Source organism: Cyprinus carpio, chromosome B3, assembly GCF_018340385.1.
Source record: "Cyprinus carpio isolate SPL01 chromosome B3, ASM1834038v1, whole genome shotgun sequence".
NCBI classification, from domain to species: domain Eukaryota; kingdom Metazoa; phylum Chordata; class Actinopteri; order Cypriniformes; family Cyprinidae; genus Cyprinus; species Cyprinus carpio.
The window spans coordinates 31,596,415-31,613,401 of NC_056599.1; the positions used below are offsets into that span (position 1 = coordinate 31,596,415).

Consider the following 16,987-nt stretch of genomic DNA (forward strand, 5'->3'; position numbering starts at 1 on the left):
TGCTTGAAATTGTTCTTCCATTGTTAACCATGGTGACCTGCAAAGAAATGCGTGCAGCCATCATTGCGTTGCATAAAAATTGCTTCACAGGCAAGGATATTGTGGCTACTAAGATTGCACCTAAATCAACAATTTATAGGTTCCTCAAGAACTTCAAGGAAAGAGGTTCAATTCTTGTAAAGAAGGCTTCAGGGCGTCCAAGAAAGTCCAGCAAGCGCCAGGATCGTCTCCTAAAGAGGATTCAGCTGCGGGATCGGAGTGCCACCAGTGCAGAGCTTGCTCAGGAATGGCAGCAGGCAGGTGTGAGCGCATCTGCACGCACAGTGAGGCGAAGACTTTTGGAAGATGGCCTGGTGTCAAGAAGGGCAGCAAAGAAGCCACTTCTCTCCAAAAAAAAACATCAGGGACAGATTGATCTTCTGCAGAATGTATAGTGAATGGACTGCTGAGGACTGGGGCAAAGTCATATTCTCCGATGAAGCCCCTTTCCGATTGTTTGGGGCATCTGGAAAAATGCTTGTCCGGAGAAGAAAAGGTGAGCGCTACCATCAGTCCTGTGTCATGCCAACAGTAAAGCATCCTGACACCATTCATGTGTGGGGTTGCTTCTCATCCAAGGGAGTGGGCTCACTCACAATTCTGCCCCAAAAACACAGCCATGAATAAAGAATGGTACCAAAACACCCTCCAACAGCAACTTCTTCCAACAATCCAACAACAGTTTGGTGAAGATCAATGCATTTTCCAGCACGATGGTGATAACTAAGTGGCTCGGGGACCAGAATGTTGAAATTTTGGGTCCATGGCCTGGAAACTCCCCAGATCTTAATCCCATTGAGAACTTATGGTCAATCCTCAAGAGGCGGGTGGACAAACAAAAACCCACTAATTCTGACAAACTCCAAGAAGTTATTATGAAAGAATTGGGTTGCTATCAGTCAGGATTTGGCCCAGAAGTTGATTGAGAGCATGCCCAGTCGAATTGCAGAGGTCCTGAAAAAGAAGGGCCAACACTGCAAATACTGACTCTTTGCATAAATGTCATGTAATTGTCGATAAAAGCCTTTAAAACGTATGAAGTGCTTGCAATTATATTTCAGTACATCACAGAAACAACTGAAACAAAGATCTAAACGCAGTTTAGCAGCAAACTTTTTGAAAACTAATATTTATGTAATTCTCAAAACTTTTGGCCACGACTGTACAATGTGTCTCCTTATATTTGTTTATGTGAAAACAATTGTTTATGAAGGCCAAAAGTAGAATGTGGGCACTTCACAATGTTAAAAAGACAAAGTAATATAAAGTCAAGGGATAGCTGTATGCTTATGCATAAACCCTAGTAATAGAAAATATCTAACAAAATGGAACAAAAATTCAGTATCTTTGTTACTTACTTAGTAAAGAAGAGGAGGGTATCCTTAAGCTTACTTAATGCACTCAGCTGTGGAAGCTTTAATTTCTGAATGGAGAGGAAGGGGCTGTCAGACTCTGATGATGGAGTTACAGTCCTGGGGTCTCATTTATAAACGTTGCGTACGCACAAAACCTGCCCTGAAAGAGGCGTACACCGCATCCTACGCAAAAGGTGGGATTTATAAAAAAAAAAAAAAAAAAAAAAACTTGACTGGACAATTTGCGCTCCTGGACCCAAACTCTGACCCATGCGTACGGACTTTTTTCCTGGAGAGAAAAATAAGTAAACAACGATTTTAAACTGTTTTCATTTCATCATATACATTTAGCTTAAATATTCCACTCTCGTTAATAGAGATAAGCACTGAAATTACATAAAGTCATTACGAAGAAGTTAAACTTATATGAATTTAGACATAGCCTTTTTGTAGAGGATGCGCTTGATTACTTTTCCTGTGGTATGTTATGTTTTAATAACAGCGAGGAGAGCTATATGTGCACAATAATTTATCATTTAAGTAAACTGCACATCTCATGTATGAGAAAATATTTTTAGCGAGAACAATGATCGCACTTACTTCGATACTGTGGCGCACACTGCTGGATTCAGTGAAACGGTCCGGTTTGAATAGGACCCATGATAATAGTTTACTGTACAAGCACAGCTGCACGGAGGTGTTGATGTCGTGTGAAGGCATCTCCACAACATTGTGAAAATAACACTGTATTTGAAGGATACAACTTGAAGAAAACGCTAAGATTTGCAGGTTTCCTTTTTAAAATAATTTGTCGACGCACAGAGTCAGATAATTTTTGGATAATTTCTATTTAAACTACAATAAATAAAGGCCTATGTTTTTCCACTAAAACTAGTTAAAAGATGTTCACCTTATCATCAAAAGTGCATCAATTTAATTTAATTTGAATTTTTTAAAACAAGTGAAATATTATTGGGCCAGTGGAAATTAATGAGATCAACTCTGTTCTAAATTATTATTCTGAGAACTATTTTAAACAGTTTTTTATGGTTATTTTGATATATTTATTCTAAAACATAAGGAAACAAATTAAAAATTAATGTGTATGGCACAAATAGCATTTATAGACCATAGCTCTTATTTCCTTAATGTCTTGTACCTTTGACGGTGTTAAACATGGTGTCACGTGGATGGGAATATTCATAGAAATGATATGCAGATGAGGTTATGCATAGTAAAACTAGGTCTTATAAGCTCCATATGTGGTGATCTCGGGGAGGAGTGGAGATATGTATGCTGTCACGGGGCGGTAAGGGACGTTTGGAGAATGGAGACCGGGAGGACGACCTCTGGGGGTGAGAGGGAGAAACGCAGGGCCCGGACTCATGACATAGACACAATCGTCCCCTGACTGGGATTTATAAAGGGCTTTTTGCGCAGATTCTGGCATATGCATGGGTTTATAAATCTGAGAACCTTTGTGCGTATGCAAAATCTAGCTTTTGTGCCTATCGCTTTTAGGATAAAATCTACGGAGAGTTTTATACATGAGACCCCTGCAGAGGCTAAACCTAGAGTAAGTCAACCTTGAGAAAAACTCATCTGCCTGTAGCTTTCTATTAACCAGCAGAGCTCAGAGGCCTTTTTTAAAAAAAAAATGTGCGTATGCACAGATTTGATTTTAGAGTGTGCTGAAATCCACGGCATCGTTCGTATTTATAAAAAACGGTATTTGACGTGGTAAAGTACTTAAAAAATTCATAAACGCATCCCCGATTATTTTGTATACGAATAGGCCTATGTCGAGAAATAACGGTTTTAATGTATTCTTAGAAAATGACTGTTCTAACAGTTAATAGCAGAATACATTAATGAATGACAATGGGCATTTAACATAAATAAATGCTTAAAGAAATAAAACAAAATAGAGCATAAAATAGTGTATTGAAGACCAAGCTCCAGTGAAATATCTTCACAATCCTCTGTGATGTCTTTAAGTTCATCATTATGTGTATTTTGTTCTGATTGAATGGCAGTTTATCTCTGCAGATGATGAAGTTGTATGGATGAAGTTGAAGTTCCTGGAGAGAGAAAAGTAATTAAGTAAACAGCGATTTTAAACTCTGTTTTCATGTCGATATACACATTTACATTAAATACTCCACTCGCATTGATGGAGATAAACACTGAAATTACATAATTTTACAAAAAAACAATTACATAATTTTATTAACAATAGGCTAAATAATTTTCCTGTGGTATGCTATGTTTTAATGACAGCGAGGAGTGCTCTGTAGGGTGCACAATAATTCATCTTTAAACTAAACTACAGATCACATGTTATGAGAAATATTTTAGCGAGAACAATGATCAATGATGCGCACTTACTTCGATATTATGGTGGACACTGCTGGATTCAGTGGTCGAACGGTCCATTGTCCGGTATAAGACCTATGATAATAGCTTACAACCGGTGTTGGTGTTGATGTCGTGTGAAGGCATCTCAACAACATAATGAAAAATACCACTATATTTGAAGAATATAACTAGGAGAAAACGGTAAGATTTGCACGTTTCCTTTTTAAAATACTTTGTCAGTGACGAATATAATCAGACAATTGTATTTACACTGCAATAAATATGGGCCTATCTATTTCCACTAAAAATAGCTAAAAGATGTTCATCACCAAAACTGCATACATTTAATTGATTTGAATTGTTTAAAACAATTGAAATACTATTTGGCCAGTGTAAAAGAACGAGATCAACTCTATTCTAAAATATATCTGAGAACAACTTTAAACCATTTTGTTTTTATGGATTTTTCATATAATTATTCTAAAACATAATAAGGATCCTGGATAATTTTTAGCAATAATAATTAATTTGTATGGCACAAGTGGCATTATAGTCCCCATCTCATATTTCCTTAATGTCTCGGTGTTAAACATGGTGTCACGTGCATGGGAATATGCATGGAAATGATATGCAGACTAGGTTATGCATAGTAAAACAAGGCGTTGTAAGCTCCATATGTGGTGATTTCGGGGAGGAGAAGAGGTGGAGACGCGCGAACGCACAATCGTCCCCTGACTGGGATTTATAAAGGGATTTTTGCGCAGGTTCTGGCGTACGCATGGTTTTATAAATCTGAAAACTTTTGTGCGTACGCAAAATCTATAGCTTTTGTGCATACGTACTTTTTTAGGATGAAATCTAAAGAGTTTTATAAATGAGACCCCTGGGGTCTTAAGAGCTTCATCGTTTATATCATGAGATTTTGGCCAAGTGTGTTAAACAACAAGAATAAATAAGCGCCCATATAGCAACAATAAACGTTACATAACCTGTAAAAGTTGATGAAAGCGTATAATGCCATGCACTTCAGATGCGGCAGTTCTTTTGACAGACAAAACACAGATCTCCTCATTATCATAGAGATTGTCCTCTAGTCAACTCTCCTCACACACCGTTGCTATGCGGCGGTTGTGAAAGGAACCCTCTGGTGTCGCAATTAGGAAGTCCTGCGAAGGCGGAGTGTCTTTCATGCACTTAGGAGGCATGGCCTTAGAAGTGTGCACACTCAACTTTGGGACACAGCTGTAGTATAATGAATCAGACCTTTTGATGAAGCGTAAAACCGGCCCCTGTAAAAAGGAGCGTTATTCAGATGAGGCATTAATCTTTAAGTAGTGAAGCAATGCAGTAAAATTATGATATTCTGTCTTTTCCGTAACTTCTACTTGTGTAATGCATACATAACTTGAGACAAGCCTGTTAAAATACTTGGTGCTCATTTCCCTATGCTGCACACCTTCTAGTGCAATATAAATAAACACAGCAAAATGGATTTAGATCATTTAAGTTTATTAGTTCACAACATTACACATTCAGGCTGTGTGATAACAGATGTTGCATTATGAAACAAACAAATAATATATACCACATATCACAGAATTGCATTCATATATCTCTTTTTGAACAGTAAATACACTAATATTACCTTAAATATTTAACAACTTTATACAAACAGTGTTTGTCAACTTTTCTTTACAAAAATCTAAATAAATGAGCAAAAGAAGGCACAATTTAGCAAAAACCTTTAGGACAGGGTTTGTCATCTGATCAAATCCACCTAAACTACTTAAGACCTTTGGTTTCACAAAAAAATTACAAGCAGGCGAGTTTCCTTCCTATTATGAAGGTAAGCGTCACAACAGCATCATTGTGTCTGTCACATTTGGGGGCTAAATCAAACAAAACAACCAGTGTTGTTAAAACAAACCCCCTCCAAACCCTCAAGCTGTAATTAAAAAAATCTACTCAAATGTAACTGACACATGTCGTGACTGCCATTAAGACGCATGCAAAACACACAATATTGCTAATTTGCACTGTAGAAAGCTTTGCTGGTAGCAAATGGAAGTGATTTATTTTGTCACTTCCTTCCAGTGTAGGCATGTTGTGAGAACATCCTAACATCCTAAATGCCTAATACTCAAGTAATGGTGACAAAATGTTTGTTGCAACACTCCTGAAGAAATCCCATGTTTCTTGGATTTTAGGGGAATCCCTAAATGCCCAAAATCCAACCGGACAGGTTTTGGTGCATGCATATAAATAGAAAGGGACACTAAACTGTTGGTTTTATCCTTGAGAGCCAAATATAGAAATCTTTCTTCTGTTCCTAACTTGGTTGGAATTTAGCACAAAGTAAGGTAGAGAGTGTATCAGCATAATGATAATGTCATGCACCTAACTGTATCTCCACATAGGCCTATTATAAATTACATTCCTAATCATGACTGCAAACCGTCATGCTCTGAGTGACAAGCCTCTGCCTGAAGGAACAAATCAGCTTAAGTTCTCACTTCACTCCCCGTAATGTTTTTAAGTGGGGTTTTTGGCCATACAGTGGAAGTCAATGGTAACCAAAACAGTTTGCTTACCAACATTCTTCAAAATATATTTTTGTGTGTGTGTGTGACTTCCACAAAGTACTGACAGACTTTAAATTTTTTGGTGAACTATCCCGTTCAAGTCTGAAACACTGCATGATTTTCGGCTGTCCCAGACAAAAGATTGGCATCGTGAAACAATAGTGGCGATTTCAGTGATCATGACTCCTAATCGGTGGTCCTGTGTCATACAGTGAGAGGTCAGCCGTTGTTACGGTCTTGCGACCAAAGATACCCTAAGATAGTTTTCTGACAGTGTCAGAAATTCAGCATGATCATCGCAGTGTGTTTGCTGCTACGATCCACATTCACTGACCAACCAATAAAAATGTGACATGAAATCAATGCGACATGGCTCTAAAACATAAAACTGCTCAAGCTCTTATGCCATCCTCTTTTGCTGATTACAGTTTTTTGTTAGCACACATAAAAACTACAACTGCTAAAGTGTGATTTATCATGCTCTTTTAGTTTTCCACTAGTGCATTGCTGATGACGTTATATTCTTCTACAGTAACGTGTGTCGTAGCGTACGAGTCAATAGGTGTCATCAACGTACAGTCTACGTCATAGCCAAGTTTATTAGATCCATGTCACACAGTGTGACATGCAATGATCTTATAGAATTGCTCAAATCGTGCAGTGTGTCTTGGGCTTAAGAGGTTCAAGTAGAACAGCATGAAAAATCCATCAGCAGTGGTACAATCCATTGTAAGAAACCATTGTAAGTACTAGACACAATCATTAACTACCCTGTGGAGAACTGACCAGCACGAAACCTAATGGAAACATATCAAAAGATATCAGGCCACAGTCACTTATAAGTTGCTGCATATTTAAGTGCATAAAGTTCAGATTCACAACGAATGTCAACCTGACCTTGCTCTGTAGAGGTGCATTCTCATCTGAGAGCAAACAAAGTTGGTGTAAAAACTTGGCAAATTTACTAAAAAATTATGAAGCTATGGATGAATCATGATTCATGTATGAAAATATTCATGCACAGCTTTTAGACAATATTTAAAACAACAAAAATCTAAAATCTAAGGACACTTCATTGGTATAGCACTTCATTTGTACAGCGCTTCATTATGTTCAAGTTGGCCAGCTAATGCCTCCATGCATGGACCTAAACCAACCAACTTAGGTCTGTTTGTGCACTACTGTCTTTGTCAGTTTGGCAAAAAAGAAGATCATGGTGTCCAGAGGTTTGAGGAGACAACCACGGAGAAGCTTGTGCAAATTATGGTCCCCTGAGTAGGCAGAAATGACAAAGTACCTTGGTTGTTACACATTACATTCTGGAAGTAGAAATCCATTCCATGTTGGTATGGCGGTCAGGCGGATATATTGAACAGCAGGGCAGATGATTTGAGAGGAAGAATATCCATCTTCTCAGTCTTTAAACTTGGGTTTAAAATGTAGGTCCAAGAACTCTGTTGTATGGCTGGACATCAATTCATTCAAAATGATCATCTACATAGGAAAGAGGTGAAGAAGTCATGAGCAATAAGCATGTGTGCCTTAACACCCATGCATTAATTTGAGTGATGACAGCTATTATGAGAGTGGCTTGATGGAGCGCAGGAGACGTAGATAACATGATCTTGACTCTTAAGAAACTTTAATTGATGTGGTCACATAACAAATCTACTTTAAACATAAAATTAAATGAATTGCTAATTATAACATTGAAATAAAAATGTAAAACCTGTACAAATACTAGAAATCGTAAATATAAATAAGTGTGAATCATGTAAAAAGAAAAATACAAATAAATTAACAACTGCACATTTCATTTATCTTTTATAACATTTATGTAGTTTTGTTCGCTTGGCCGTTTCCTTATAAAGTTCCAGAAATTTTCGTAAATATAAATCAGGTGTCTTTTTTAATTATAGGATGTCATTACGTTGCTGTCTTGCCGCCAGCCAATCGCTTTATGATCATGGTTTCGAGTAGTTTTGCCCCTTTACGGGGAACATGAGAACCTTAGACAAACTAATAATCCATTTAAAATCAAATCCGCAAATTCGTTTCAAAAAACCGAATTATGGCCGTTTCCTTATAAAGTTCCAGAAATTTAAATTTCTTTCAAATCATCTCAGATGTATTAAGCGAGTTACAAAGAACAGGCCGCAGACGTGATTTCATATTACAGAATGGTAGTATTATATACAGTAATAAAGGCTATGTTGATTAGCATTGCATTATAAATATACTTTCCTTATAGAAAATACCCAAGATTGCTTGAAGAACACAGATAAACCATATATTTTGTGCAATCATATGTTTATTGTCTTTAAGTTACATCAGTTAAAATGTCTCTATCTCCGTTGTGCGTTTTATTCAGCAATAACTGGACACCTTTGTCCATATTAGGGATTTCAAGGAGCTTCCTCAGTAGTATTACTTCTGAGATGCATTTGTGGAGTTTCTGCTCAAGGGTGCCCTCCGGCTTCCAGTATGAATTAAACAGTCATTACATTACTCCGTTATGCTCACAACACCCTATTTTGGGTAAAAATAGGACAGATAATACTTTTCTCTAAATAAACAGGATTCCCTGAATTATCATCATTGATATTGTTATCACAATATATGCCAGAAATATCATGATATATTTTTAAGCCCATAGCGCCCATCCCTACACACCAATGGACGCTAATACAATAATACTACACTGCAGTTCTATGGTCTGTCACTTTAAATGCTCGAGCTCCTTAAAGCAGGATAGAATCGTTGCCTTTCAATTTTTTTTTTTATTGTTCATTAGCTGGAAAAATAAATCTTTTTTAAAAGTGATTCCAACAATATTGCTCCTCTGTGCCATTATAGCTGTGATGTCAACCCTTTTTTTACTTTTTTTTTAATTTAGAAAGATTTTTAAAACTATTTTTATCGTTATAGTAATCAACCTGGGTGTAAATGAATCTTTCATTTCATTATGCTATTGACAGTTTATTTATGGATCATTTAAAAAATTTATACTTATAAATTACAACACTACTGTATTTGTATAGGTTTGGCCTGTTGTATTTGCGCAGACTAAATTAAACATGCCAAAAAAATGTATTGGTGAAATTGTTCATTTAAGTTTTTTATGGGGGTTTTTTGTCAACAATATGACAAAACTGACACATGACAATAACTACATTTTTATTCAAACACTTGATGAAAATATGAGAACGCTTAATGCACTAACAATGTTTTTACTTTAAAAGAAAAAAAAAAGTAATTACGTCATATGTTGAGGAATGACCCACTTGAGCTGAACATAGTTTTGCTGGAGGGTTGATTATATAAACATCCTACATGAGATGAATCTACTATATCATACTGTAACACTATAACATAAGACAGAATGTTTATGTGCTGTGTGTGAGCTATTGTGCAACAAGTGCCTCAATGTAAAAACAAAAAATGCACTGCATGATCAAATGTTAGATGAGATATTTATATATTTTTGAAAAATGTCTAAAAAAAATGCACCCCTAAGGCCCTCAAATTAAAAAAATCCCCCCACAAGAGTCACCTAAGAGGGGAATTCCCCCCATTTTCAAAAATTAAATTCAGCCCCTGAATGACTGCTTCAAAAGAAGGCTTAAAAAGAAAAATCAAGTATTGGTGATCCGCTCATTTTTTTTGGTTGGGTGGCGTGGGGGGGTGAACTATCCCTGGGGAAGTCGTGGCCTAATGGTTAGAGAGATTGACTCCTAATCCTAAGGTTGTGGGTTTGAGTCTCGGGCCGGTGATACCACGACTGATGTGCCCTTGAGCAAGGCACTGTACCCCCAACTGCTCCCCGGGCACCGCAGCATAAATGGCTGCCCACTGCTCCGGGTGTGTGTTCATGGTGTGTGTGTGTTCACTGCTGTGTGTGTGGACTTTAGATGGGTTAAATGCAGTGCACAAATTCCATACTTGGCTGTATGTCACGTTACTTTCACTTTTCACTTTTATTGCTTTAAAAAACAGGTATGTAGGTAATAGGGATGGTCACGATTTTCCAGCATTCGATTAGTTTAATTAATGATAGAATATCGAATAGGTTGTGTGATTATTGTCTAAAAACAATTCCCCGTGTTTTCGGTGCTGATGCGGTAGTGACGAATTCATGTTAGCAGAGGATATACGTACGTAGGGTATAACACTATAGACATGCATTTGGTAAATAACGGTTACGGTAAGTTACGGTAACTTGGGACGATGTCAAATAAGAGTTCTGTGTGGACCATCAACCCCCGACAGGATTACAGTGTGCTGCATCTGTATTAAGGAAGGCACGGAAAATGAATAACACATTCTACGGAGCCACTAAAGACACATAGTTAGCCTGTTCCAATACAGTACATAAAAGTTCACTAACCACATAAACGGAGTAGGGAAAGATGACTGATAAAGATGGCGAATGATTTGAAGATCCAGTGAGGACCACTGACAAACATCTAATCTTGTAAAATGTGTGGTAAGTTCTGCCGAGTGCTACTCGTATTTGTGATCGCGAATAAATGAAAGTAAAGCAAGCGCGCATTCAAAAGCGATTTCAATGCCCCGCATATTAATAATGATGCCCGCAATTTATATACACTGTATAATTACCCAACTATATTAATGCGAGAGAAAGTGTTGAAATATATTTTTTCCTCCATCTCTCATTTATTGCATTTTCAATCATTTTAAATGGAAATTTTCTAGCCTTATGAGCAGATGATTTATGCTAATCGACAGACTGTTATGTTAACAAGTTATATGGTTATGTTTATTATATTTAAATGTTTCAGCATGTTACAATCGTTACGGCTTGAGTTAAGATAGAGAATCCCCTAATGCATTAAACCGTTTGCAATTGGTTACAATCGTTACGGCTTGAGTTAAGATAGAGAATCCCCTAAGGTGTGTAGCATGGGCGGAGGGGGGGGGGGGGGGGGGGCTAATTGGGCTTAAGGCCCGAATGTTTTGTCAAAAAAGCCCCGAATCTTTTTAAAATAACTGGTTAACTTTGTTTCATTTCCTCTCAATCTTTCAGGCTGGGGGGCGGCCAAAAAATGAAACGAAAAGCTCTATTCTTCTTACCGTGCGTGGTGGCGGGACGGTAATTTCACCGGCGTCGTAGCGAGCTCACTGGAGAACCGGCAGAAATGAACATTATGGACATAACAACATTTTTTAAAAGGATCAATAACAGTAAACCTCATCGGCCGGAGAGAGATTCAGAAGCAGCGTCAGAGGAACCGTGGACAAGTGTTACAAATGTAACCCCCCCCCACCCCCCAAAAAAAACCTAAACACACAGCTTGTATCAAATGCTTAAAAATAGTCAGATAATGGTTGCCTCTTTTTAGTTGCCAGAAGTGAAAATGAGTCATCCTTAACATTTTTGGTGTTTTGGATTCACTACAGCTGGAGAACAATTAAATACAAAATAGGTTGTAGGCTCTACTGGGTGTTTTATTTTATTTTTTATTTTTTTTACAGAGTAACTATCATCATTTTCCCAGATAGTGTATAGAAATGTGTAGATTTTTAGGCATTCTATTATCTCAAACAGCCTGAAAAATAGTGCATTTAGCTGACGTAAATGGGAAAAAAATCTCCCCTAGGTTTGGGCTAAGCCCCGAATGTTTACATCGTCTGGCTCCGCCCCTGGTGTGTAGCCTATAGGGATGTCAACGATTAATCGATGATCGCTTAATTGTCGATAAGAGATGCAATCGATTAAGGCTGTCGATGGTCGGTTAACCGATTTAATGTTGGGCTGCGTGCGGCTCATGCGCAGAACACGTGCGAGTCGCTGAGAGTGACAGTGACGCTATGCACCATCATTCATTCATAATGTTCAAATTAACCTTTAATGTGATTTAAACTTTAAAAGTACATTAATATAGAAACAACACAAAAGTTCTTCAACATGAAAAACAAAAGAAATGTAGTATAGAGCGTTTTGCAGGGCTGCGGACACAGGACAGAAAGGCTATCCTATTACTTGTTAATTCGTTCCTACGACTTATTAATTTGTGGCAATTGTCCATGTTTCATTAATTTTGTTCCCTAAATAACCCATGATTTAACTGAAATAAGGGAACAAATTAATAAATCGAACGACTTCTTAATTCATGAAATCTTTAATTTCCCTTCCCATGTTTACCGCAGTAAGAGATGCGAAAACAGTTATTAAAAGTTAAAGTTAATAAAATAAACCTGCGAAATTAGAGGGTTAGACTGTAAAGATTTAGGAAAAGAAACAATGCCTAAATGTTATCAAATGTGTGGAAATTCGTGACTAACCGGCAAACCAGAACAAAGCCACATAAATAAAGGCTATATGGGCTCGAACGGCATCCAGAGCATGGTCGCGATCTAACATTTTCCTATTATTCCTCTAATAAACAAAGCTTTTATACCACACTTGTCATAATCAGAGCTTATAATTTGTAAATAAATAATTGCTGGATTCAAAACAGCGATTAATAGGCGCTGTGACAGACACAATACGTTTTCCCGGAGCATTCAATGATGTTACTAAACGGTGACGCCGAGCATCGCTCACAAGTTTCTGCATTGACCTAACTAGGGCACAGGTTCTCAAGCCCTGGGACAAAATATGATGCTTTAAGGAAAATGTATAGCCTATATAAGTAATAGGCCTAACATAAAAATAACAATTTGTTTTCATAATTGTTTTTTTTTTTAATATGCGAAATATATCTGACTTAATTAAGATTTAAAAACAGAAGTGTGGCGGCGCTCCACAAGTTCACGGAAAAAAATGATGCCAACGCGCATTCTATTTGTTTGCTTTATTTTTCAAGAGCACGGATCTTCTTTTTTATTGTGAGTGTGCAAAAGTAAACACTTTTTATTTTTTCTGTCTCAGCTGTTTCGATCGCGCCGGAGCCTGGTGCACACGTATATTCTAGCGATTCAAACTTACATCGCAGGCTGTTCATTATCAAAATAAAATATAGTCAACTAAACATTTAAAAGGTTACACTGGTCAGTTTAAATAGACCGTAGTATACCGGTTCACTCTGCTATTACTGTATGCCAAGGACGTTTTTTCTCATATGAAGAGGATCATCTTTTCCGTCTATATGCGAATGCGTTTAAAGTACAGCCTAATTTACATTATAAATAATAGTTTTACATTCAAATACATTGCGAATATGGAAACATTTGGATTCATGCCGAGTGAGACATGACCAATAACCTTCAAATAAATTTAGCCAAACCCGCGCTCGCTCGTCCTCGTCTGCATGCACGCACGCTCTGTCACTATCTGATGCACTATGCCGGATTTTTAAAAACAAATAGGCCTACCAGAATGCAAAAATTCAAAATCTGGCATTTTCCAGAACAGAATCCAGTAGGATCAATTTAATGTGAGCAACAGTGTTTTGCTGCAACAGCGCTGATGAAAGCAGTTCACTTAATGCGCAGCGCAGCCACGTTTGGGATAATTTTATTTTAAATGCCATAATGTCAGTTGAAAACATTGCAATTGTGTTTTAAAATACAACAACGAGCCCCACAAAATCATTTAAAGAGGCGTGTTCAGCGGTCTCCGTGTGGGACAGGAAACAGTCAACAAAGTGAAATGATCTCGAACATAAGGCGCGCTCTCTTCATTTTATCAAATGATCTTAATCACATCTATTCATTTTATAATCCTGCAACTAGCATTTTATTCAGACTAAAACCCCTTTAATTCAAGTGAGAAAGCGTTTTGTGTGTGTGTGGCTTTTGCGTGCCTGCAATAGAGCATTTTGCAGCATTTATGTTATCAATTAATTGATCGTTAATTTAAACGACGATCGATCATGGAAATAATCGAAATTTGACATCCCTAGTAGCCTATAAATGCGTGCGTGCGTGACATTAATGACAACTGAGGTCCCACAGTGTGACATGATCATCATGTCTGACAAGCAACAATCGTAAAGGACTATTAAAATCGACGTGTGTGCCCGGCTTTAGATGAGAAAGAAGACATCAAAAATGGTGTTCACAGGACAGGTTTCAGAAGCACTGTCCTAGCGGATAAATTCACATTTTCACAATACTGCATGCAAATTAAAGACAATCAATCTGTATCTTACCTCACCTCAGTGAAGAGAAACAACTTGAGGCTCTTCACCACGGACGGACAGAGCTATGGCCACTAAAATGTGGTGAGGTTTCTTCCACTGAAAGTTTTATTTCTGATAAAGACAGAGACATTATTTTTGCCACTGTTTATAAAGAATAACGTAACACTTTGTTCTAAATGACATTTATATTTCATATAATTTCCCATTTTCTATTCACGAATGAGTATGCTTTATAATATTAGTTAATGAGTTCAAGTGATTCCTACTGATATGCTGTAAATCTTTCAGATACACACCAGGTCCACGGCAGCGCAGGAGTCTCCAGACTCTTCTCAGAGGCCTCCACAGACACTCAAATATCCCACCTGCGATAAGAGCAGACAAGATACACTATTACTACGTGAGCGAACACTTTTTAGTACTAAACTTATCTAAAACGGATCAAACTATAAACTAGACGCAAATTAGCTTATAATCACTTCTAATCAACCAAAACCATCAGAAAAGCGTCGTGTACTGGCGCAGCTAACTCGAGCGGTTTGTTCGCTAATGTCCACAAATAACTTGTATTTCGATGTCATTTGGTATTTAACTGTGTGAGTGTCCATCATCAACTCCGAAATCGTTATAGAGGATGATAACTTGATTAATTTCATCCAAGCAACACCGGAGGAGAGTCTATTCGAGGTAGGAAACAGGTAACTTTAACAGCGCGCGCCGCTAACGTCACACATCAGATCAGTTTACTACACAACGAGGTAAAATAAAGGATTTATCACCTCTGGAGTGGGTTCCCATGTTGTAATTTGGTGTAGCCATCAGTGCGTTAATGTATCCGTTACAAACTTTGTTCACAGTGCTGTAAACTACACGCAGCCTTCTCGCGGCAAACTTGAAATTCCGAAACCAGGCTCTATTAAAACATTACGTCATGACGTCAAGCTATGTTGCCATGTGCGTTTTTTCATAATGTCAACCTACGCTCCGCATCGTGCCATTATCAATATTACCATATTATTACATTCTGTCATTAGTTTCCTGAGTTTTTATCTGTACCAGGGCCGAGCCATACCCCTCTGATACGGAATGTGCTCCGTTTTCCATTTCTAGGTGCATGCGCGGTTTAACTTATGGTACATGGCAACCCCGAAGCGCGTTACAGTCAAAACTCTCTCAGCCTGTTCGTCGTGCACGAGTATCGATGACACACTTAAAATAATAATAATAATAATAATTTTTCATTGACGAATCAGATATATCTTTACATACGTCCAATCAAATTTAGCGTCACAAATCTAAATTGAAGAAATTAGTATCCTACATTTTTTATTTTTTTTGCAGTCTATTATGCATTTGTGTTTTTACTGGCTAGCATAAAGCAGCATGCTTCCGCAATCCACCCAGAAACGTTACTGTAAAGACGGCAAAAAAAATCAAGCCATGTACAGTTACAGTGTTAAAATGCCCTTCATTCATTTGACTTAGCTGGGCAGTTCAATACGTGAAATAAAAGCGCATATTATGTTTTTTTTTTCTTTTTTCAAATCTGCTGCAGATTGCAGTTTATAATTGTTTTTATTCATATTTTCTATTTTTATAAATGAAACTCTCGATTAAAAACTTTTAATCTTTTTACTAAATTATCACGTCTTTTTAACTTCATAAACACACTAATGGAAAACACATTCACTACACTTAAGAAATGCTTAACGTTACCTTTCAAAATCCTGCTTCTCACTTAAATGACCTTCACTGTTTTTCTTCTTCCCTGCCAAATCGCCTCCCCGATTAAATCGCCTTAATCGGCATCTTCTTTTCGTCGGTGTTTTAACCAGTAGCTCCATTATACTGACTGTATCTCCGTTGTTTTAATAACTCCTGAAGAGAGAGATGAACACGTTGCTCGCTGCTGAGAAACGACTGTTCCCGCGTGTTGCTTCTTCTTTGGTTGCTTTTTGGTTCAAAGGAAACAGCATCGCCACCACGAGGTAAAGGACCACTAGTGTTTATCGAATGAAATGCAATATGAGTAGCTATAAAATAAACTAAATCTGATATGAGCCTAGAATATAAATGTTAAACAACCATAAACGGACGCCTTAATCTGTAGGAAACCAGCATGTGAATACAAATGGCGGTTTTAAGAGCTGAATTAGGCCTACTTAATATTTAATGAATTGCTTTTCAAAATGTGTGACATATTTATATTACAAACCTTACAAAGTCAGGATCAGTGAAAGAGCTGAACTTGCGTAAACTTTAATCACATCCATGCTAAAATTTGAACATGATACTTGCACTAATTTTGATTTTGCAGATGTGTCGCAGAATGTGGTTTATGTCTGCAGGCAGATTTTGTAATCCCAAACTGTATATAGCTTATGTTGGGGGATATGTTCAAATGTATTCAATAAAAATAATGGATATTTAAAAATCTTTTAACGTTTATTATAATACAAATATAAGTCATCACTGAAAGTACATTGTAGTCATAAGTTTACATTCACCTTGTAAAATCTATCTGCAAACTATAAAGAGATATCAT

The 16,987-nt window shown here is 37.3% G+C and overlaps 1 long non-coding RNA gene across 1 annotated transcript; it reads right to left on the reverse strand.

The window, feature by feature from the left end:
* Window positions 1-5,235: 5,235 nt before the first annotated feature.
* On the reverse strand, window positions 5,236-16,470 carry LOC109105114. Its single transcript, XR_002020359.2, has 4 exons — window positions 16,159-16,470; window positions 14,739-14,807; window positions 14,452-14,553; window positions 5,236-7,828 (listed from the first exon to the last, which is right to left on the reverse strand). It is a non-coding gene; the product is annotated as an uncharacterized LOC109105114 (long non-coding RNA).
* Between the last annotated feature and the right edge of the window lie 517 nt (window positions 16,471-16,987).